Genomic DNA, 24,278 nt, shown 5'->3' with positions numbered 1-24,278 from the left:
AGAGAGAGAGAGAGAGAGAGAGAGAGAGAGAGAGAGAGAGAGAGAGAGAGAGAGAGAGAGAGAGAGAGCCTCCAGGTGTTCTGTTATCCTAGCATCTGAGTTTCATAGCAAGTCTAGCACTGATTCCCTCAGTGGCCTGTAGTGACCTATAGGACTGATCTTCAGGACCCTGACCATTCATTGCAGAGACAAGAACTCATCTGTTGGTGATGCTGTATTAACCTGGTGAGGCGAATGCCATAAAGGAACTAAACCAAATCTAATCCTACCCTCCCCAGAGCCTGATGTGGGAAAGACAAGAATGTGCCTCCAAAGAATCAGGGAAAATATGTGTACTTTCATTCTTGCTGTATCTTTGAAGTCAGTATCTCTTTGTAGAAGCTAAAGGAAGCGAGGTACTGGTCAGTCACTGACACCTAGTAGTTGGGAAGGTACAGACTGTTGGTACTAAAGAAGAGACACCCTTCCAACTCCTGAGGGACCTCTAGAACCCTGAAGGGGAGATGTGGCTCTAAAGTAATGGGTCCAGAGAATACTCACAACACATAAAAAAGACCCACGTCCTCAACTTTAAAAAGACATTCTTGCATACAGTGTGGCAGAGTTGCAGGAAGGAACCAATCCCTTTGCCTGTTTTCCTTTCCCTATGAGCGGTCAATAGTGACTTGCAGCAGAAGTACATGGCAGATGGGTACACAGAGGTGGTACACACGTATTTTTACTCATCTTGAGAGGGAGATTCAAGAATGATGTTTGTAAACTTCAATTCCTGTGTGGAGAAGGGAAGGGGGAGTTGAGTTTCCCAGGTGGCAGAATCCTAGAAACTGGTCTGCTGGCTAGAAAAAGGAGATTTCTCAGGCAGTATCAGTTTGGGGAATTGCCTTATGGGTAATCCAAAAATGAAAGCTCCCAAATTTAGAGGTTAGGGATCAAATCGTATAGAAAGAGTAGGCAACTTCCTGATTTAACAAGGTTCTTGAGGAAAGCAGAGGAGAGACCAAATAGTTTCTACACATCATCTTACTTAGAGAGCAAAGCTTCATGGGTCTAATAGGAAGGGGACTGTTTGCTCTGGATCCCCAAAAGCACTTTACCTATTAGCAGAGTCTAAAACAAAGGGTGATACCATGAGCCTTGGGAGGACTATACAGGACTTTGTGGGAGAATGGTACTCTCCAGAATCACAGAGTTGTTTCCATAGCAACTCCAAGTTAATTTCCCTCCTAGGGAAAGTTGATGGGCTATTTGAGGGCTTTGTGTATTTTCTGTATCCATTCATGGGCTTCTTTGAAATAAAGCTGTCTTCTACCCTTATTCATATTGCTACCTTAAGTGCTGTGCAGGAGATAGGATTTTATCATCCACCCTTGCAGAAACCTTGTCATGAACTATAACCGGAGTCTGTGTGAGCTCAGTATCTTTGGAGGGCCTTGGAACATGGGTTATATTAGCACCAGGTGACTCCTAATACTATGAAAATTGAGAGGGCTATATGTACACACATCTCTCTTTCTTCCTCCCTCCCTCCCTCTCTCATATAAAAGAGGCAAGGGAAAACTGTTACAATGGAGGTGAAGAACAGGAAGGCAAAAGGGAATGGGTCAACCTTACTCTCATTGAATTTGGCTTAAGGAAGGAATAACATATACATTAAATTGGGTTTCTTGATGTACAGGAAAGTAGGGGAAAAGGGAAAAAGAGGGGGGACAATAGAAGGGAGGGCAGATTGGGGGGAGGGTAGTTAGAAGTACACATTTTTGAAAAGAAACAAGGTTAAAGTAGAAAATAGAACAAGTGGGGGGGCCGGATAGGATGGAGGGAAATATAATCAGTCTTTCACAATATATCCACTATGGAAATGTTTTTTATACCTACACATGTACACCTTATATTGAATTGCTTATCTTCCCGTAAGGGTGGGTGATGAGGGAAGAAGGGAAAGTATCTGTAATTCAAAGTTTTAAAATCAAATGTTTAAAAATTTTTTTTTACTATTTTTTTTTGTACATACAACTGGGAAATAAGATATACAGGCACTGGGGTATGGAGATCCATCTTGCCCTACTGGAAAGTTGGAGGGGGAATGGGGGAAGATATAGGAGAGATAATATTGGGGGAGGGGGTATTCAGTGGGATCTCTGTTTTGGGGTGGTGGGTAGGGGAAAGATGGGGAGAAAATTTGTAACTCAAAATCTTATGGAAATGAATGTTGTAAACTAAAAATAAACATAAAATTTATTTAAAAAGAAGAGGTATGATCATCTGCTTTGCTGCTGATCTTTCCATCTGACTTGTAGCTTGGAACCTTCAGTATATATCTCTAACCTTAGACTGTGAGGTCTTTGAGAGAAAGGACTGCCTAACTTTGTTATTTGTATCCCCACCTCTTAGTACAATGGTTTGCATATAATAAACATTTAATAAATACTTCATTCATTTCATTCATCCTTATAGCTACTCTGTGAGGTAAGTAGCACAAGTATATCCATTTTACATCAAAGAAACTGAGGCACAAAGAGTTTAAGGTCATTTAGAGAGCTCCTGATAGCTACTCAGACCCTTAAATATTCTTTAGACAAGAAGCCAGAGGAACAATTGCAACTGTCTCTGACTTCTTGGTAATTTGTAAATCTGCTTTCTCAATCCTATAAATCAGAGGTTCCCAAACTTATTTGGCCTATTGCCCCCTTTTCAAAAAAGGGCCCCCTGGAAATCTACTTTCTTTAACCCTTTAATAGGTTTTTTTTTGGGGAAGTTTGTGTCATTTAAAAAATTATAAAATATATATTTTTTAAAAAATGACACATCTTAAATCTAATAGTTTATTGTAAATTTGTGTTTTTTTTCCTGCATTGAAATTTTGATAATGAAATATTGCATCATGTAATTTTACAGTATCATATTGTAAACAAGTTGTTACACACACATATTCCTGCCAATGCATGCTGGACTTCCCGACAATGCACCGCATGCTCCCCTGCCAACACTTGCTTGTTAAGACTTGTTGACACACTTGACCATTAATCCATTATAACTTGTATTTTATGTGTTTATTTGGAAAATAATGTAACCAGCATGACTTTAACTCTGTCACACAACAGATGAAACATGTACAAAAAGTTATTTGAAATTCTCTTTTCTTCTTTCCTTATGCTTCTACCACCCCCTGATTTTTATTCAATGTCCCCCAATTGCCCCCGAGGCTACTACTGCTCCCCTGGATCATTCCAGTGCCTCACAGAGGTTAATCTGTAACTTGACTTAGTTTACCTGTAGGGTTTGTTTGCCAAGGTTTGCTTTCTTAGGTGGCATATGAGACTGTGTTAAACTAAATTTGCTCAATTTTTATGACATTGAAGGAAGTATGAGATTGTGGTTCTATCTCCTCTTTAACTTTTTATGGCCTAAGAGGAATGAACAAAATTGCAATATATAAAAGAATTATTTTTCTGTCACTCTAATGTAATTTTGTCTATAAGAAACCTTGTCAGAATTCTCATGATGGTTCAGATTCTCTGAGGCCTGAAACTATGCTTGAGCACAATAGTAATAGGTTTTTACCACTATAATTTCAGCATTGTGAAAAATATATAATTAGGTAACAGTTAGCCACCACATGAACTCAGGGAGGAGATATTATTATATCTATTTTACATCAGAGAAATTGAGGCACAAAGAGCGTAAGATCATTTAGGGAACTCCTGATAGCTACTTGGAGTCTTCAGTGTTCCTTAGATAAGCAGAGGACCAATGACATCATCAAAATCTCTTGATTTGGACATGAATTGGATTTAAGTGAGGTAGAGTTTCATTAAGTCTTCAATCTTCCTTCTCATAACACTAATTCATAATAATAATAATGAGTTTCGGAGCCAAGATGGCAGAACGGAAGCAGTAACTTTTCCAAGCTCCTCCATGAACTCCATCACTAAACTTTAAAAAGTGAATCTGAATGGATTTTAGAGTGACAGAATCCATTGGGAGACAGAGCCTGGCAGATTCCCAGGTCCAGGAAAGTGCCCATGTGGGTTGGGGCAGGGGGAGCACAGAGCATGCAGGGGCTGCACCAATGCGGATTGGAGAGCAGACTACAGAGGAGTGAGAAGGGGCCCCAGCCAGCAGACTCACCCACCCCAAAGGTGATTGATTCAAAGCCATTTCACCACAGGATGGAGGATCCATCAGAGCTGGGTAAGAGAAAACTCAGGGCCCCCAGCAGCGACAGCAGCTTCTCCTGGGGCTATCAGCCCACAGCATGGAAGTTTAAAAATCACTTACCTGAACTTCCAGAAGCCAAGATGGCCAAGTAAACTCTAGCTGCTTCAATTCCTCCTCCTTGACCCAGAAAACCCAGAGATAAATGTCCCACCCAGAGTAAAATCCTGAAATAGTGGAAATAGCCTCAGGCTTAGGAGTCACTGAGAAAGGGTGTAACTGAGGCAGTAAAGAGTCTGAAGTGAAGTGTGGGAGGGGTCCCAACAAGCCCCACCTCAGCTGACCAGCAGGAGCTCCCAAAGCCCAGGGTGGTGGAGCCAGCAAGCATTAACAACACAAGCCCAGGTGGGCCTTAGCACCACCAGGGGATTCTGCAGACACCAGCTCTGCTGCCTGCCAGCTGCTGAGCCTGCCTGAACTGTAGCCCAGGGGCATAGAGGTGGAAATCTGAAGCAGCCAGACCACCCCTCCCCCACAGATTACTCTGTGAGCCTCAGGATAACTCAGGGGAAACACCTCTTGGCCTCAATCTAGACACCCAGAAGCTATAGCACACAAAGTCAACAACCAGACCCTTAGCTCCCAGCCTGAGAAATCAGGAAATAGGAAATCACTATGGGAAAAAGGAAGCTGAGAAGGGAGAAGCAAGAAAATCGATCTGGGCTTATTATAGAGAGCAAGAACTAAATACAGAGGAGAATATGGACTCTATGCTCACACCTGAGACCACAGAAGGAAATATGAACTGGTCTCAAGCCCAAAAAGCATTCTCAGAGGAGCTCAAGAAAGATTTTAAAAGCTGAATTAGAGAGGTAGAAGATAAATTTAAATCTATAATGACCAAATTGGAAAAAAATCTCACTGAAAAAAAAAAACCAAATCCTTAAAAATTAAAATTTTTGAACTGGGACAGGAGGTTCAAAATCTAACAGGAGAAAATACCTCCCTAAAAAAGGAGCTTCAAAAACTAACCAAGGAAAATAATTCACTAAAAATTAGACTCAGTCAAATCAAAGTTAAGGACTCTATGATGCATCAAGAGTCAGTCAAATAATAATAATGATAGTTAGCATTTATAAAGCACTTTAAGATTTGCAGAGTTGACCCTTGCTGCAACCCTCAGAGTCAGGTACTATTATTATCCTCATTTTAAAGATGATAAAACTGAGGCTTGAGGTTAGGTGATTTGTCAGGGTCACACAGCTTGTTAGTGTCTGAGGTAGGATTGGAACTCAGATCTTGCTCAGTCTGAGTGAGTGAACAGAACATTACTAAAACAGAAACTAGTTGTGAATGACCAATTAGCCCCTCTTAACCTTCTCTGGGATCTTTGACTCATGGGTTATCAACCAGAGGTTCTTAACCTATTTTATGCCATAGACCCCTTTGGCCATTTGGTGAAGAATTGTGAAGTCAAGTCAACAGGCATTTATTGTCTATTATGGGTCAGACACTGTGTTGATTTTCAGGGCCAAAAAGAAAGACAAAAACAGTCCCTGCCCTTATAAAGCTTATAATCTAATGGGGGAGACAGCATACCTTCCCTCTGAGATTCTCTCCAATTTATCCAGTATATATTATGTTTGTACTAAGTGTTTGCATGCTGTTTCCCCTTAGGAAGGATCAGGAAAGTTTTCTTTTAAAAGATGGAATTTTAGCTGAGACTTGAAAGAAGCCAGGGAAGCTGGGACACAGAGATCAGGAGGAAGAGAATTCCAGGCTTAGAGGACAGCCCAAGAAAACACCCAGCCAGGAACTGGAGTCTCTTGTGTGATAATAAGGAAGAAAGCCAATGTCGCTGAGTCCTACAGTGCGCTCAGTTGTTTTCATTTGTGTCCCCATGTGGAGGGGAGTAAGACATAAGAAGGCTGGAAAAGTAGGAAGGAGTCAGTTTATGAAGGGCTTTAAAAGCTAAATAGAGGATTTTATATGTGATCCTGGATATAATAGGGAGCCCCTGGGGTTTCTTGAGTGAGGGTGGGGTATGGTGAGACCTGAGATTTAGGAACATCACTTTGATAGCTAGCTGAATGGAGGATAGACTGGAGTGGAGAGAAAGGAGTCAGGAAGATAAAGCAGAAAACTCAAATGAAAATTATGAATATTATGATGACATTTTTTCCCTTTCAAGTTCATGGACCTCCTCTGAAATCTAACCATGGGTCCCTTGGGGGCATCTGTGGATCCCAGGTTAAGAACCCTTAAGGTAGAGCTTGAAGAAGAGAACAGAGGTCATCTAGTCCAACCGTCTCAAAACAGAGGCTCACCATGGCCAAGCGGATTGATTGCCCAAGGTGGCAAGAATCAGAGTTCAAACCTAGGCCTCTGTTGCAGAGAAAAACCTAGAGTTCTTTCCACTGTCTCACAGCTGTGATGATTGTCTACAGCTGCCCTTCATCATGACTGTTTTCAAAGTCAATTCATAAATTTTCCTTTAACCAGCTACTTGTAACAGGAAGAGGTAAAAAGACCTCCCTTCTCATCTCAGCAATCAAGGTGAGGCTGTCGCCCCTTCAAGTACAAAGCCAGACTCCCTAGTTAGAATTTCCAGGTCACTTAAACAATGGAGCTAGGGGTCAACTTCCCATCTGGAAAACAGCTCTCCTCCCACCCTAGTTCTTCAAAGGGCCAGAAAGACTTCCCTTGAACTCTCCCTTTTTGTTATTGTTGTTCAGTAGTTTCTGACTCTTCATGACCCCTTTGGGGGTTTTCTAGGCAAAGATACTGGAGCGTTTTGCCATTTCCTTCTCCAGCTCATTTGACAGATGAGGAACTGAGGCAAACAAAACAGGGTTAAGTGACTTGTCCAGGGTCACACAGCTAGCAAGTGTCTGAGGTCAGATTGAAAGTCAGGAAGATGAGTCTTCCTGATCCCAAGCACAGTGCTGTATCCACTATGCGGCCACCTAGCGTCCAGTTATTCACTCATGTAGCTGTGGGTCACCTACACTTGCAGATTGTAATATCTACCAGGGTCAGAGATCTTGGAAAGATTGTGGGGAGGGGGAAAGTTGTTTTAAGCCTGCAGCAGAGAAAATGATTTCTTTTTTTAAAGGGCAGGGAGGGGAAGGGGATGGAATTTGGAGATGTCAGATTCACTTCACTTCAGCTACTTGCAAAATTCTAAAGCATATTATTGAAGAACTGGTTAGTGAGCATCCCTTGAGAGGCCATATGGAAGTAACAGATAGAGTTCTGGACCTGGAGTCAGAAAGATCTGTGTTGGACTCTGACCTCAGATATTTACGAGTTGTGCTACCCTGGGCAAATTCCTTAAATAAGCTCTCTGGGTCTCAGTTTTTTCATCTGTAAGATGGGGCTAAGAATAGAAATTCAAAAGGTTGTTGTGAGGATCAAATGACATAATGAACATAAAGTACAGCCAGGTGGCTCAGTGGGTAGAACATCAGGTCTGAAGTCAGGAAGACCTGAGTTTAAATCTGGCCTTGGACACTTACTAGCTACATGACCCTGGACAATTCACTTCACCCTGTTTGTCTCAGTTTCCTCATCTGTAAAATGAACTAGAGAAGGAAATGACAAACCACTCCAGTATCTTTGCCAAGAAAATCCCCAAAGGACTAAGAGTCAGAAAGGATTGTAAAACTATTAGACAGCAGTAACATAAGGACTTCACAAATTTCAAAGAGCTAACATTTGTAAATGTTAGCAATGACTATATCATCTAAAAGAGGAAGTAGGGATCACAGAGCCAGCACTGTTTCATCCGGACCTAAACATGTCAGATGAACTTCATTTCCTTTTCTAATAGTATTACAAGATCACAGATCAGGGCTGGAGAGGTAGTTTAATTAAATACTAGGGAAACATCTCATCCTATTCTTGTGGAAGACCCATAAGCTAAATGATAAGATAGTTGGGTGTCTTCTACACTGTTTGGAAGGCCAGAAGCGAAGAGTGGTTATTATTTTAATTCCATTTCTTCTTGGAGGGAGGTCTCTAGTGTAGTGTTTCAGGGCTCTGTATTCAACCCTAAATGCTGTTGAACATTTTTATTAGTTCCTTGAACAAAGGCATTCTTATCATATTTGCAGATGATGCCCAAGTGGCATCAGATGACAGTTGGTATCTAAGTAGATAGTTACAGGCTAAAATATATTTTGCTGATTCTGTTAAGATGAAATGGAATAAGGATGAATGTAATATCTTATACAGGTCTCAAAAAAAACCCAGCTTCATTAGTTCAAGATGAGGGAGGTGTGACTAGACAGCAGTTGGTCTGAAAAAGATCTGGGGTGTTAATGGACTTGAAAGTTCAATGAATCAATAGGGAAAAATAGCTCCAAAAGCTCCTATCATCTTAGTTTGCACGAAGTAAGTCCTAGAATCTAGGATCAGTGTTGAGCTGATTGTTACATTTTCAATATATGCATTTATGCCTAAGAAATCAGGAAACACTACAAATCAAGGCTCAATTTATTGTTTTGTTGATTATATAAACTTAAGAAAGGGATGGAGAAAATTTTAATAATGAAGATTAAACTTAATAATGTGTCATGTTTTTCAGAGAGCTGATTGTTAAACATTTACCATCACATGCTTGGGGAAGGTAAGGTTAAAGTGATCAGTTGTACCAGGTCTATCCCTACCCTTTCTAATTTTGCTACAGAGATGATTTGCATAGATCCAGGTGCATTGTGGAGGTCGGAAGGAATCTCCTTACCATAATTTCACTTATTTACCTTGCACTTTTGCTAAGTGGAACTCCCAGGATTATTAATAGACATAGGACCCAGGTCAGGAAATGGAGGCATGATGAGAAAGGGAATTTTCTGACTGTAAGTTGAATAAGAATTCAGTTCAAAAGACAGACTTGAATGCTTAAGGGCTTCCCTGGCTAGCTGGTTAGGTCTGATCAAGTGGGACATATCTCACAAATAAGATGAAATAACATTTGGGCTATAGGCTAAAAGAACAGACAAGCACATCTTCCTATGGGAGAAGAGGTCTTTTAAATTGCTGAACACCAGAAAGCAGTATCAGTTGTGCACATGCCCATCACAGTAGCAGCAGAGATGTCTAATGGAGAACAATAATAAAAATTTATAATAATAGCTAGTGTTTACAAAGTGCCTTAAAGTTTTCAAAGTGCTTTCTGAATATTATTTCATGTTCACGGTTTAAAGAACAAAGTCTGTGAGGTAGATGTTATTATTATCCCCATTTTACAGATGAGAAAACCAAAGCAGACAGAGGTTAAGTGACCTGCCCAGGGTCACACAGCTAGTAAGGGAGGGATGCCCAATAAAGAACAGCTTAGGGGAGACACACTGTATAAACAGTAATAGCAGCCCAGCAGAAAGAAGCTTATTAGAAATACTAGAAGAGAACAGCTCATCAGAGAAGACAGATTAGGAGAGAGGACCTCAAGAAGAGAGGGCATCACTGTGGGGATACTGGTCGTTACATGCTCATTACTGCCAGCCACACATTCCCTTTGTGTTTACTTCTCCATATATGTTCCATGGTTATGGGTGATTCCTGTATTTATCCCCCTCTCACTGGTGTTATACTATCCTGTGGGAAAGTGCTTCCAGCATGCATAGAGATCTTTTTTGTCCCTAATTTTATGGTGCTGTCTAATTAGATAGATCCCTTTGCTTTGAGTCAATGTGTCTTCTGGTGGGCTGAAAAAAGAAACACACTGGAGTCTTGCAAGATATGGCTTTGGAGTCAGGAAAGACAGGGGATCAAATCCTGCCTTAGCCAATTATTTATGAGCTGTGTGACCATTAGATAAATTCCTTAACTTCTTTTGAATCTCACTTTCCTCATCTGTAAAGCTGTTTGGCAGTTCCCACCAAATCTTTGTGAGGCAGGGGATGAACACATGCACCCCTGTGCATTCCCAGCCTGCCTCTTGGAGACTAGTGCATTGTGTAAACGGCCTTGAAGCTTGGATAGGCCTCCAAAGGCAAGAGAAACACTGTCGGGAAGGGACTTGAGTTGGCGGCCTCTGCCCCAAATCCTTATCCTTCTCACACATGTAAAAGATTTTGTAAAATTTAAAGTGCTAAATAAATGTCAGCTGTTATTATTAGCAACTCGTTCCCTGTTCATCAGTTAGGCCCCTTTCACTCTGGACTTTTGTCATTGGCCCTAGCCCAATTTCCAGGCCTCATCTTCCCCTCTGTTTGAACTACTGAGAGGATCCAAGCCTGCTGGCTTTCCTGTCCCCACTCCTCCCACAGACACACATATTAGCTCCCTGGGGCCCGAGAAGGTCCCTTGGGGGAAGCCCTGTAGTAGGGCATAAATCCTGAGTTTGGCAGGAAGTTTTCTGCTGACTCATTTGTTCTAGCCAGACCTCTTGTTATCTCCTCACTCTCACTTGGTACCTTTCCTCTCTCACCATTCTGCTTCCCTAGATTTGAGAACATCAACAACAGCTTTATATCTCACTTCACAAAACAACCTTATTGTGAGAAAAGTGATAAAGAACTAAGCCTCTCAAAAATCTAGGTTTTTTTTGGGGGGGGTTACAAGACAATTGAACTGGATAGGCATAGTCAAGTCAAGTTGCCTAGCATTTGCAAGCACCTACTATGTGCCAGGGATTGTACTAAACTCTGGGGATACAAAGAAAGGAAAAAAAAATGAACCAAACCAAAAAAAAACCCTAACAACAAACAAACCCCAAAACCAAAAAACAGACCCTGACCTCAAGGAGCTAACATTCTAGTGAGAGAGACAACATGCTAGCAACATCGTAAAAAAAAAACAAAAACCAAAACAAATCCAATGAGATGTACAGGATAAATTAGGATAAGTCTCAGAGGGGAGGAATTAAGATTAAGGAGGACTAGGAAAGGGTTTTTGCAGAAGGTAGGATTTTAGCTGAGTCTTGAAGCAAGCCAGGTAACCTAGGAGGTTAGTTAGGGAAGAGAATTCCAGACCAACAAAAAGATCTGAATAGGGAGACCAAGTGTCTTGTGCAAGGGACAACAAGGTAATTTTTAATTTCAGTTTTCTTATTTGGGGCTCAGGACAATTCTTCCTGTAAACTTTGTTTAACTAAAAGTCTGTCTTAATATTAACCTTATCTGACCAAAACCTGCACCAGGGGATGTGAAAAATTTATCTCGAGCCTTAAACATTCCTTAGAGATGAAGCCAGAGGAAGAATTTCAATTGTCCCAAAATCCTTGGCAATATGTAAATCCTCTCCTCAATCATCTACTTGAGAAGAATCTAAATGTAGCTTAATCTGTTGCCTGACTTAGTTTATCTGCAGAGTTTATTTGATGAGGTTTGTCTCTTATGGAATACAGGCTATTATGACTCTAACTTTGTTCAGCTTTTATGACCTTGAGGGGAGTATGGGATTATGGGTCTATCTTCTCTTTAGCTGTTATGACCTAAGAAGAATGTATAAGATTTCTATATCTTCTCTGTTACTCTGATATAATTTTGTCTACAAGAAGCCTTGTTAAAGTTCTGTTTGGGGTTCAAATTTTCTCCAAGGCCTGAACCTATGCTTGGGCATAATAATAAAACCTAGACTTTTGCCTCTATAATTTCTGGATTGTGGTAAATATATATTTGGCAGCACTTCACTACCACATGAACTCAGAAAGGAGATATATCTCCCACAACAGAGCCCAGCATCATTGGACCACTTAATAGTTGGAAGGAAGGAAGTTCTAAGAAGACTTGAAAGTCAGGAAAGGACCAGGTCATTAAAGGCTTTAAAAAAAGATTTTATATTTGATTTTGGAAGTAATAGGAAGACCCTGAAATTTATTGACTAGAGGAGGGATGACGTGGTCAGACCTGTACTTTGGGAAGACTGGGGTAGGGGGATATGGAGGATAGGATTGAAGTGGAGAGAGACTTGAGACAGGAAGACACACCAGAAGGCTATTTCAATAGTCCAGGTGTAAAGTGATAACATCCTATACCAAGATGGCGGTGGTGTTAGAGGAGAGAAGCAGGTGTCTGTGAGAGATGTTATGAAAATAGAAACAACAGGATGTTGCATCTCATGGGGTGGAGGGGATGATGAGAGAGAGTGAGGAGTTCTTCAAGCCTGGATGACTGAGAGGTTGGGGGTACCCTAGACAGAAACAGAAAAGTGAGGAGTTGGGGGAAAGGATAATGAACTCATGGGTCCAGGCCTGTCAATTTCTCTCTCCCAAAGCATCCATATTTTCCCCACTATCCCATAAGGTCGCTTTAGCCTTAGAGGTTGCAGGTTTTTAGGACCTAACCTGGAATTATTCAGCATTAATGCCTAGAGAGTTACTTAGAACTTGGATAGTAAATCTTTTTTTCTGTGCAAAGCACACGTGGTGGGGGAGTTTGAGCTTTCTAGTTTTCATTTCTCAGTGGCCTCAATCATATGTCTTTGGGAGGAGAGAAATCAGAATACTTAGGTACAACAGACTGAAAATTGTTCCTCGAATGCCTGTTGACAAGGAGTAGGATAGCTGTTGGTAAGGGGGTGGAAAGGGACTGGGGAAGGGACAACCCCAATTTGACTGCTGGATCTGAATGTGGGTCATGCATAGTGATATACACACAGACATACACATTGTCTTCCTGCCCCATCTGTCCAGGCAGAAGATGATATGCCTTGGAGTGGGTGGAAATCACAATAACTATATTTATATAGCTATTTAGATTTTACAAAGCCGCTTCAGAAAGCATATATACCCTTTCCACTCAAAGATTTCTTTCAAGCCTTTCTCAGCAGGGCAGAGATTCAGACACATAGGTGATCAGTAAATGCTTGATGACTGATTGATCTACCCACCAGACACCAAGTGCAGCAATGACCTTCAATGCCCATCTCACGCTTCTCCATAAGGACAACCGTAGCTCTTCTGGGCTGATTTGTCTCTTTTTTTGTATCCCCTGTGCTTTTCAGAGTGCCTGCAGGGTAAAAGCTTAGCAAATGCTTGTTCATAGACAATATCTGGGTTGGTCCTTGCATGGGGATCACCATCCCCTGTCTTCCTTTCCCAGCTGCTAGGACCGGAAAGGGGAACTGGGTTTTTATTCATTCATTCATTTGTTTATTTTTACCAGTCTGAAGTTCCGAAGTCCAATTGACAAGCATAGATATTGATCCCGAGATAACTATTTATCAATGTTATATAGATTTAGAGCTGAAAGGGACCTTGAAGGTCATCTATTTCATCTTCCACTTGCCTTTTTATAGTTGAGAAAATTAAGGTTGGGTTCAAAAATTTAATATTCAATAAACATTTATTAAGTGTCTACTATGTACAAGGCATGGTCCTGAATGCTGGAAATATAAATAAGAAAGACAGCCCCCTCCTTCAAGCTGATTTTAATCTCACGGGGGAAGATGACACATAAAAGAAAATTGAAAGGAGGAGGCAGGGAGGAAACCTGGAGTCCAAACCAAGGAGAGCTGCAGATGGAAAGCAGAGAGTTAGTTGGAAAGTTCAGATCCTGGCAAGTAAAGGAAGGCTTTGGGAGAAGTTTCGTGCTCTACCCTCCAGCTCTCCAATCAGAGGGGAGAGGAGGCCAAGGGAGGTGGGAAGATGATTAAGTGACTTGTTCAGACTCACCCAGGCAGAAAGTAACTGATCTGGGATTTAAACACACAACACCAGGGGAGGGAGTATCTGCAGAAGACTTAGTGGCCTAGCATCCTGGATATTTTTATAGAATCCCAGAACATGAGAGGTAGAAAGCACCTCAGTAGTCATCCAGTCTAACCCATGTACAAGAGTGATACCCCATGTAACATCTCTTCATTCTTTCTTGCTTTTTTTTTTTGGACGGGGGAAGGTAGGGCAATTGGGGTTAAGTGACTTGCCCAAGGTCACACAGTATTCTTTCTTAAGGGCAGAAAATAGTCATCTCGGATTGAGGTTATAATTCCCCTATAAATTCTCCTACCCTAGTTTAAATGTTCATAGGAAATTCTGGAAAGGGGGAAGGGGAGAAGAATCACAGGTTTTAATTTTGTCATGAGGGAGATATTTAAACTTTGTGTCATTTCCTGCTTTGGGCCTCTTTTCCCCCAGCTACAATGTACACTTGAAAGAATGCTGGATTTGGGGTCAAAGAGGCTGATTGCAAAATCCCGACTTTGCTGTTTACTACCTGTATGATTGTAGGCTGGTCACTTAACATCTCCGGGCCTCAATTTCTTCATCTGCAAAATGAGAGGGTTGGATGAGAAAGCCTCTGAGGTTCCTTCCTCCTTGAACTCTAAATCTATGACTCCTGAGGTTTCTTCAAGCTTTTAATTTATGATACTGACGGTTGTCTTGTAACAGAAGAAGCACTGGTTCATCGGGGAAGAAAAAGCACCAGAACTGAAGGCAAAGGCTCTGGTTCAAATTCAGGCTTTGTTCCTTACTTTTGTGACCTTGGTCAAATAATTTCTGGGCCATAGCTTCTACCCCTCTAAAATATGGTGGTTAGATTAGACAGTTTCTAGCTCTGTATCTAGACCTATGACTATATCAAGCTATTCTCCCCAATTCCCAGAGATTCCTTTTCTCCTGGAGGACAATCAAGGCCTTCCAGAAAAGTGGAGGGCCAGGAACACCTAAGAAATAGGGAATAAAATGCCAAGGAGAGGGTGGGAGCGATGATACAATGTCTGCTGCCATCTTAGAAGGAACAGTAGTCAGTCATTGGGAGGGGAATGGGAAATGCTTGGGGGATGAGTGACATATCACCCATCATAGCAGATGTCATCAATGATGCAATCAGTAGACTGGAGGTTGGCCTAATATGGGGGGAATATGTCCTGGGGGACAAGAGGAGTCACTGATATATGATAAGAAAGGAACTTGACAAAAGCTATCTTGCTCAAATTCTAGATGCTGAAAAGCAGCATTTAGTTTTGACTTACAAAGTCCCAAGTCCCTTTCCTGTGACAAAAAGGAGTTTTGGGAAGAAAATCCAACAATGAACTCTCCGCAGAAACCATTTCCCAGAGGGACCCTTTCTTTCTCAGAGATACTCGTCAGCAGCTCAGTCATGGCCAGTAATCAACAGGGATGGGCTTCTCTATCACTTGCTGTCATTATTCTGGCTAATGCTTGCTTAGTCCCCAGCTATGCTGGCCACTTATTTCATTTTGAGGTAAGTAGTGAGTAAATATTTACCCATGAGTGGAAGGAAGTGTTCAAAGGAGAGACATGTATGCAAAGGGGAAGGTGTGTGAAAGAGGAAAGGGGAAACATGAATCTCTACCTTGGTTATCCTTACTGAAGGGCTTGGGCCTGGAGAGGATACACATGGACCCTTAAAGGAGAAGGATTGGTCCGGTTATCACATAAACATGGGGAATACTCCACTGAGGAAATTTCCTCTGTATTGTAGGTCAGTGTCTTCTTTGTAACGTCATAGTTTTAGAAAGCTGCCTAGAGCACTGAGATGAGGAGTGATTTGCCTAGGGTCACTCAGCCAGAATATGCCATCAGTGGGATGTGAATCCCTATTTTCATAGCTCTAATAAGGGTAACCTTTCTGTGATTTATGATGGCAGTGACTTGGTCCTGAATTTCTATCAAAACATCTCCCTTTGATAAACTAAGTTTTCAAATGTGGTCTCATGAGCCTTGGGGATCCCAAGATGCTTTCAAGGGGTCTGTGAGGTCAAAGCTATTTTCATAAAATACTAAGTTGTTATTTGCCTATCAAGATACTCCCTTTTCCAATTATATATCTGTTTGAGGAGAAATGTTCTTCATACATTTCAACCAAAACAACAATATTGCATCAGACTAAATGCAGAAGCAGATATGAGAATCCAGCTGTCTTCTATTAAGCCAGACATGAAAGAGAATTGCAAAAGTGTGTAAAACAATACCACTCTTTTCTCTAAAATTTTTTTTGTTTTGGAAAATATAGGTTTTTTTAAATAAAAATATTTATGTTAAGATGTACTGGTTTATTATTGCTATTTAAAAGTGAATTAATTAACAAATATTTTTTAATTTTATCTGTTTTAATTTCTAATATGGTTAATGTTGAGAGGTATAACCAGAGGTATGCTGGTAAATGTTTAACAACCAGCTCTTCAAAAAACCCCATGTAAATAAGGCACACTTTTAAGCTTAATCTATATTATTAATATTTTCTCCTCATCTTATTAAATCTAGACAATCAACAAAACAACAATTTAAACTGCACTTTATATCATTTGCCAATTTGGGAGGTCTAAATGTTCATATTGAAAATTTAACAATTAGCTCTCCACAGCTGTAGGAGCTAGCTCTAGCACACCCTTGGATATAAACAATATAAACAGGGGGTGGCTAGGTGGTGCAGTGAATAGATCACCGGCCCTGGAGTCAGGAGGACATGAGTTCAAATATGACCTCAGACACTTAACACAAAAACTAGTGGTATGACCTTGGACAAGTCACTTAACCCCAATTGACCCTCCCCCCCAAAATAAAAAAAAAACCCAAATAAAACCAAAAACAATATAAACAAGAGTTATTTGTGATTCTCAATAATTTTTAAGATCATAAAGGAGTCCTGAGGCCAAAAAGTTTGAGAATCATTGCTATAAACAAACCTTTATGTAGATTCAGTCATTTGTTAAGACATTATCTGTCGGCATATTGTTGATTGAGTTCACGTGGATTTCCTTCAGGCAGTTAGGTGGTGCATTGGATAGATCATTAGGCCTAGAGTCCCTAAGACCTGGTTTCAAATTCAGCCTCTGACACATACTGGTTGTGTGACCCTGAGCAAGTCACTTAACCCTGTTTACCTCAGTTTCCTCAGCACCAGATTTGAAAAAAATGAGACAATAATTGTGGAGTACTTAGTCCCATGTCTGGCACATAGTAAGTACTTCATTTAATAAATACTTGTTTCTTTCATTTTGATTCCAATCTTGTGTATTAGCAGTTTCAAAGAATCTGTCTGGAGATAAAGCACTTTTGGTTACATTTGAAAAACCCAGTGATTTATACCTGTTGTCAGGTTTTATTATTGCTTTGTGAAATAAAGTCTGTTTGTTTTAAAAGTATTTTTTTTGGATATATTTTCAATTTGTTTATAATTTTTGGTGTTTTGAGACCATCTATCAATTTTCTTCCTCTTTTTTTGATGATTAGGTTATATTCTTTCTATGGCTACTTTGAGGTGTTTCATTCATGCTTTATGGAATTTTGTCTGGTCACTTTTTAAATCCCTTGTTACTCATATTACCATGCCAAAAGTATGTTACTGCTGGTATTACATAGATGTTAATTGGTTTAAATATGTTGCTGCCACTAAGCTTTGACTTCAGGATGTCTGGCAATTTCTTAACATAGACAGTCTTAGCATTCTACTTGATAACTTTATGCTCAAATGTCTTACCTGGAGAAGTTCAAGCTATTTGAAAGTATTGTCAATTAGTTCAATTTGGCCTCTAAATTTAAGACCCAAATCATTTGATACTATTTTTCCTTAGTGTTCATTAAGAATTTTATACTCATTGAATCAAACTGACATTTTGATATCATTAGAGAAAATTTCCATGAGGAAAAGTAGGCATTGAATATATTTTTCAGCAGAGTCACATAAACTTTATGTCATCCAAATGCATCAGGTGATTAATATGATATTTTGGCATGAATCCCTCTTTGACTTAAAAGTCATATTTAAGTCGTCAGACTTTAAGACGAGGAAGAATCGGGGCAGCTAGGTGGCGCAGTGAATAGAGCACTGGATCTATAGTCAGGAGGACCTGAGTTCAAATTTGACCTCAGACACAACACAAAAACTAGCTGTGCGACCTTGGGCAAGTCACTTAATCCCAATTGCCCTACCTTCACCCTCCAAAAAGCAAAAAAAAAAAAAAAAAAAGAAAAAAGACTGGGAAGAATCATGGCAAGCTTGAATTTTACTCTGGGAATATACCATATATTGTATCAATTGTTTTTGACATTATTATATTGATGGCACATTTTATGTAGAGAATAATTTTTCATGTGGACATCAACTATCCTAATCTTCTTACTATTCTTGGATCTATTTTATATATTTGCAGGTGACTAAACCATGACTGTGGAGCTTGAGTGACTCAAAGGCTCTGAAATAATCAATAAAGGTGATTAGATGTCTTGGCACTTTTGGATGGCTTCTTTGATAATCACTAAATCACAAATGAGTTGCTTTTTACACCTCTAGGATTTTTGTTGTGCTTTTTCCCCTCTTCAACTAATATATTATTTTCTTGTAAAAAAAAGAAGTGTTCATACCTCTTTTTTGAGTAATAAAAGCTCTGAATGCTTTGTACAAAGTACATAAACTTGTAATTGGCATGTACTTGTAGAAGTCACTAGTATTTCATCTTTTGGTAATAAATATTTCAAATCTTTTGTGAAGAAAGACAAAATCAAGCTTATGTCAGAGAGGGCTCTGATAAAGTGATTTGCAAGTAATTCACATGTTACCATGAAGCTTTGCAGCCAATTATCATGTATTTTATCTGGGGGCCCTGTTGATTTCTGCTGTTACAGAGAAATTAGAATCTCTGTTATCTCCTTTGATATGACCATTCTGTCACTTTTTATATTAATAATACATAAGCTTTCTTATTCACATTTGGTACAACTTTGGCTAAGTTTTATGCATTCTCCTTTTTTTTTTTTAAACCAATCTTAAGTTAAGTAACTTGCTCAAGGTTACACGGCCAGTTATTATTTCTGGATGTGGTGCTGAGTATCTGAGCCCGGATTTGATCCAGGTCATCCCGACAGTGGAGCCGGTGCTCTTACTCGCTGAGCCACCTGGCCGCCCCTAAGCAATTGGGGTTAAGTAACTTGCTCAAGGTTACACGGCCAGGTGTTTCTGGGTGAGTGCTAAGTGTCTGAGCCTGGCATTCAATCTCCAGGTCTTCTCAACACTGGAGCCGGTGCTCTTACTCGCTGTGCTACCTGGCCGCCCCTGCATTCTTCTTCTTAAAATGTTTTTGCCTCTAATTACTTTGCTTTTCAAGCTTCTGTAGTATAATTTTTAATTGATGTTGAATTATTTATTACTTTTTATTTCATTTACTTTGACCCTTTGTATCACCTTACCTTTTTAAGGTTCACTCTCAATGTTTGACTAAGGTTATCAAGAATTTATGATATGTTTTTTGTTTTGCAGATTTCATCCTGAATCTTCATTTTTTTCCCCTTTAATTGGGCAATATGGTATTCAAGTTTTCTACAGTGTATGCTGGCTAGATATTAATGTGATCTTCCAGTGCATTTCCACAGGTCTTCAGTAATTTTCTCAAGTTGTTTCTGCCAGGAAGATATTTGTTGTCTATTTTTAGGCATATTCCTAGATAGTTCCACTTTTCCTCCTAAGGTCCTTACCATAGTAATGGCCACAGCACATACTATTATGTACAAGTACTGAGGTATTTTTATAAACTCTGTCAAATATCATAGACAATTGTGTTCATTCATGATGGTTATAGAAGTAACTGCTTTTTTGTTTTTTAAATAAATTTATCATTTGTTTATTTTTAACATTCATTAAAATTTTTTTTGAATTTCAAATTCTCTCACTCCCTCATGCATTAAAAAGGCAAGCAATATAATATCAATCATACATGTGGAATCATGTCATGGAAACACATTTACATGTTCTCCATCTAGCAAAAACAAAGCTAGAAAAATAAACAAAGTAGAAAAATTATACTTCAGTCCACACTCAGAATTCATCAGTTCTCTCAGGAACTGGATAGCATTTTTCATCATTAATCTTTCAGATTATTGGATCATTATATTTTTGAGGATAACTTCTTCCACAGTTGATCATTGCAATATTGCTGTCACTATGTACAGTGTTTTCCTGGTTCTGCTCTCTTCACTTTGTATCAGTTGTCGACCTCTAGAAAGGGTTTGGTTAAAGGAGACAAACAGATGGTGGTATATAGTTACAGAATTTATTCCTTATTCCCTTAAGACTAGTATTGCTTGCACAAGGAGGGCAGGACTAAAGTCATCAAAAGGTTGAGAGAGTTTCAGCACATTTTAGGACCATCCCAATTAGGGGTGGTTGAGACACACAAATTTATGATCCCCATAATGATTTAATCATTGTATGAGAAAGGAATTTCTTAATTGGATAAATGATAAATACAATAAAACAAGAGAGATGACAAAGTGTCAATTGAAATTATGATCCAGAATTTCTGTTTTTTTTTTACCATTAATATTCCATAACATGGTATATGTTCAGAAAATCTTAAGATAAGAAAAAGTCCCATTACTCAAGTTAATGCCTTGAGTCAAGGGGCTCATCCTCAAGGGCCATAACATAGGCCTCTTCTGCTTTGTTAACATAAAGAGAGGTGCTCTCCGAGAGCGAGACAAAGCTGGGTCTGTTTGGAATTTATGATCTCTGGATGCCTGTGCTAAATCCTACTCCCAGCCTTATCTGGTGTTTAGAGTGGCTGAGATAGAAAGAGAGCTTTTTTTGTAAAATGAAGCATAGCAGTCTGTTTCATTCAAACTTTGGCCAAAAAATGATATTAAATTATTATCACAGTTTATCTAAGTCTTCCCAGAGCGGCTAAGTAGTGTAATGCTAGAGTGCCTGGCCTGGGGTCAGGAAGATGAGTCTTCCTGAGTTCAAATCCAACCTTAGACAATCACTAGCTGTGTGACCCTGGGCAAGTCACTTAACCTCTGTTTGCCTTAATCGACTAGAGAAGGAAATTGCAAGCCACTCCAGTATCTTTATTAAGATTTGCAAAGAATCAGACACAACTGAATGACATTATTTCATCTAAAATCTGATGTTAGAAATGAAATTGTTTCTTATGATTGCCCTTCATTAATCTGCAACACATTATTGCATAACTTGGAGCTGAGTTATCATTAACAAAGGGCAAGGACTTGCCTACAACTAGTATAACATGGTTCAAATTTTATTATGATGTTATGCTGGCACATGATGAAAACATTTATATCTTTAAGTCATTTCATGTGCTCAAGTGATTTGCCTACTTTAGTGGTCAATCCTATCTGGGCCAAAGTATTTCTAGCAAGCATGATAGTGGTATCTCCAGCTTGTTCTGATATTTCTATGATTATTGTGGTGCCACCCATGGTACTGGTGTCCTTTTCAAGTTGATCATTAAGACAGTTGTGAGTAGGGCTTTCTACTTCTTAGATTCACAGAAGCAATCCTATCGCACTGGAGTAAGGAAGACCCAAGTTCAAATCTAGCCTCCAACATTTATTAGCCATATGACTCTGGGAAAATTACCCTCAGTTTCCCCTCTTGTAAAATGAGGATACTAATACCATCTACCTTGCAGAGTTCTTGTGAAGATCAAGTGAGATATTTGTGTAAAAAAAAAGTTCTTAGCCCAATGCCTGGTACAAAGTAGGATATATATGTATTGTGTGTATGTATAAATGTATAACATGTACATATGGATATAGAGAAATCCATATTCCCTTCTCCTTCCATCAGAGTGAACCCAAACCTCTAACAAAGTTACTGGTGCCAGCAAAAAGATAGGCAGCTCTATACGTGCAGACCCAGAGAAGATCTATGATATGTCAACATTAATTTAAGACTAATTCCAGCCTATTTCTGAGCAGAATCAGAATCAGCTGTGGGCATCTAGACCTAGTTCGTCATGTGCATGGAATACACATGTTGCCATGTGTGGCAGCAAGCATGTTGGCTGGGCATCAGGGGCCCTTGGGTAACTGAGAACGCATCCTGAGGTGAGCTGGCAGGGGCTCGGCAGCTAGCTTGTTTATGTACCTATAAACATGGGCATATGAAGTGGCTAATTTCTTGGTTAGACCCCAATTGGTAATTCTTATGGAAAGCTGAGCTGGGAGCTGGCCACATCCCTCATGGAGGCCAGAGCATTCCTGGGCCCTGATCAGCAGGGGAGGGGCTGGCAGGAGTAGCAGTACAGGCAGCCAGGACTATACATGAGTCAGAAGGAAAAGATTCAGGAAATGCAAACTGCTGGGTGGGTGAGCATCCTGGCCTGCACAGCAGGGAATTTTCCTAGAACCGGGGAGCCAGCCAGCCTATGGCATCCCCTGTTTCCTGAGGCCTCAGCCATCTCCTTGAGCTCGTATAATGCACAGAAAACCAAGGAACTGACCTTGGAGCGGGGAAAGAAGGGAAATTAACACAGGTTTGATAGAATGTCAATGGTTATAATCATCATGATGATGGGTGATGATAACAGCATGCCTCACTGTGACGTGGTGGTGACATTGAGGTCTTGAGAGCTATGCCAAGAGATCACAAGCTCCAATGGCTTCTGCAAACTGGAAAAATGTTTTTTGAGTATGGCCCCAGTGACAAACCGTTATCCCATTTTAAATGCAACATGTCCAAAACAGAGCTCGCCTTCTCCTCCAAACTTCCCCATCTTCATCAAAGGTCCCGCTATCCTTCCTAGGTTCGTCACCTCAGCATTATCCTGGACTCCTCACCCTCCTTCACCTCACCTATCCAATCAGTTGCCAAACCTACCTTCATATCTCTCATGCGTGGTCCGTTCTCTGCTCTCATGCAGCTACCAACTTAGTTCAAACATTCATCACCTCTTACCTAGATTATTACAACTGGTCCCCAGCTTCTGTCTGGTTTGTCTTCCTTCTCTAAGTCTCTTACCACTCCAGTCCATTCTATACACTGCTGCCAGAAGGATCTTCCTTAAACACAGATCTGACTCCTAGATTATTGAAACAGTCCCCCTTAACTCTTTGCCCGGATCCAAACCTGTAATTTCTCCAGTTCATCTTAAATACTGCTGCCAAAATAGTTTTCCTTATGCCCATATCTAACCATATCATTCCCCTACTCTATATATTCTGGTGACTTCTTTTTGTCTTTAGGGAAAGAATAAACTTCTGCACTTGACTCTTAAAACCCTATTGTAAAGCAGTGTGTACATAGTAGGCCCTTAATAAATGTTTCCTCCTTCTCTCCCTCTCTTCTTTAGACCTCCCTCCCTCCTTCCTTTGTTCCTTCGTTCTTTTGTTTCTTCGTTCCTTCTTTCCTCCTTCCCTCCCTCCCTCCCTCCCTCCTTCCTTTCCTCCCTACCTCAATGGATACTACTCTCCCTCCTTCACTCTTTGACCCAGTCAAAATAGCCTTCTTTCTCTGCTGTCTCCATTTCCATATCATTCCACTGGCCATCCCGCACGCTCAGAAAGCTTTCCCTCCTTCTCTCTGCCTCATGGATCCCCCTTCCTATGCACCTTAAACACTGTATTCTGCATGAAGTTTTTCCTGATTCTTCCCAATTGCTATTGCTCTACCTCCCAAAATACCTTTCATTTAATTACTTTGGATATATTTGAACTTATCTGATTTACATTTATGTGAAATATATTTATGCACTTGTCTCCTTCATTAGAAAACAAGCTCCTTGGGGGTAGAGATTGTATCATTCTTTGCACTTGTTTTCCCAGAGCCTAGCACAGTGACTGGCACACAGTAGGTGCTTAATACATGCCTGTTGTTTGATTGATTGATCTGAGGATCAGTTAAGAGGTTGATCCAGGCTCATCTCCTGAAGATCAGCTACCACATGACAAGTTTGATAGTTGGAGCCACCCCACTTAGCTGTGAAACAGATGAAAGCATAAAATGTCCCACTATTCTGTGTTTCTGTTGTGATAATAGTGAAGCATTAAAGAATGGGACCCACATAATTTTTAGACTACCCCAATACATGAATTTAACAGCTGGGATCCTAAGTGTGAGTTCTTGGTTCAACAACCAACTCTTTGATACATTTCTGGAGGAAGTGAGTCACATCCATATTGATGTTCTTGCTATATATGCTAGAAGTAGGAAGTTAGAAGTGGTTGCTAAGTGAAAGGATGGTTCCTGGTCAGGACACCGGCTTGGTTTTGTTATGGAGAAGCAGCATGCTACAGTGGGATGGCTGGTTTTGAGGTTAGAGTCAGACAGTCAACAAGCATTATTGCTAGCTAGTAATGTGGGACTCTAGCATTTTGCTAAGTCTTGAAGATACAGAGAGACAAAAACCTGATCTCTACGCTCAAAGAGCTCATTCTAATGGGAGAGGCAGTATGCAAATATAGAAAAAGATGCATA

General features: G+C 40.2%; 1 long non-coding RNA gene across 1 annotated transcript in view; it reads left to right on the top strand.

Annotated features, from left to right (window-relative positions):
* LOC138162895 (uncharacterized) overlaps positions 1–19,723 on the top strand; it is a 146,886-nt gene extending 127,163 nt beyond the window's left edge. The window contains exons 3-4 of the long non-coding RNA XR_011168745.1: positions 18,220–18,279; positions 19,323–19,723. This is a non-coding gene — a long non-coding RNA (uncharacterized lncRNA). The remainder of the gene's footprint in view (positions 1–18,219; positions 18,280–19,322) is intronic.
* Positions 19,724–24,278: the final 4,555 nt, after the last annotated feature.

Source organism: Petaurus breviceps, unplaced genomic scaffold, assembly GCF_028583685.1.
Source record: "Petaurus breviceps papuanus isolate PSGF00001 unplaced genomic scaffold, PetGlider_PUasm1.0 186, whole genome shotgun sequence".
NCBI classification, from domain to species: Eukaryota; Metazoa; Chordata; class Mammalia; order Diprotodontia; family Petauridae; genus Petaurus; species Petaurus breviceps.
This window is presented reverse-complemented; position numbering and strand designations above follow the sequence as displayed.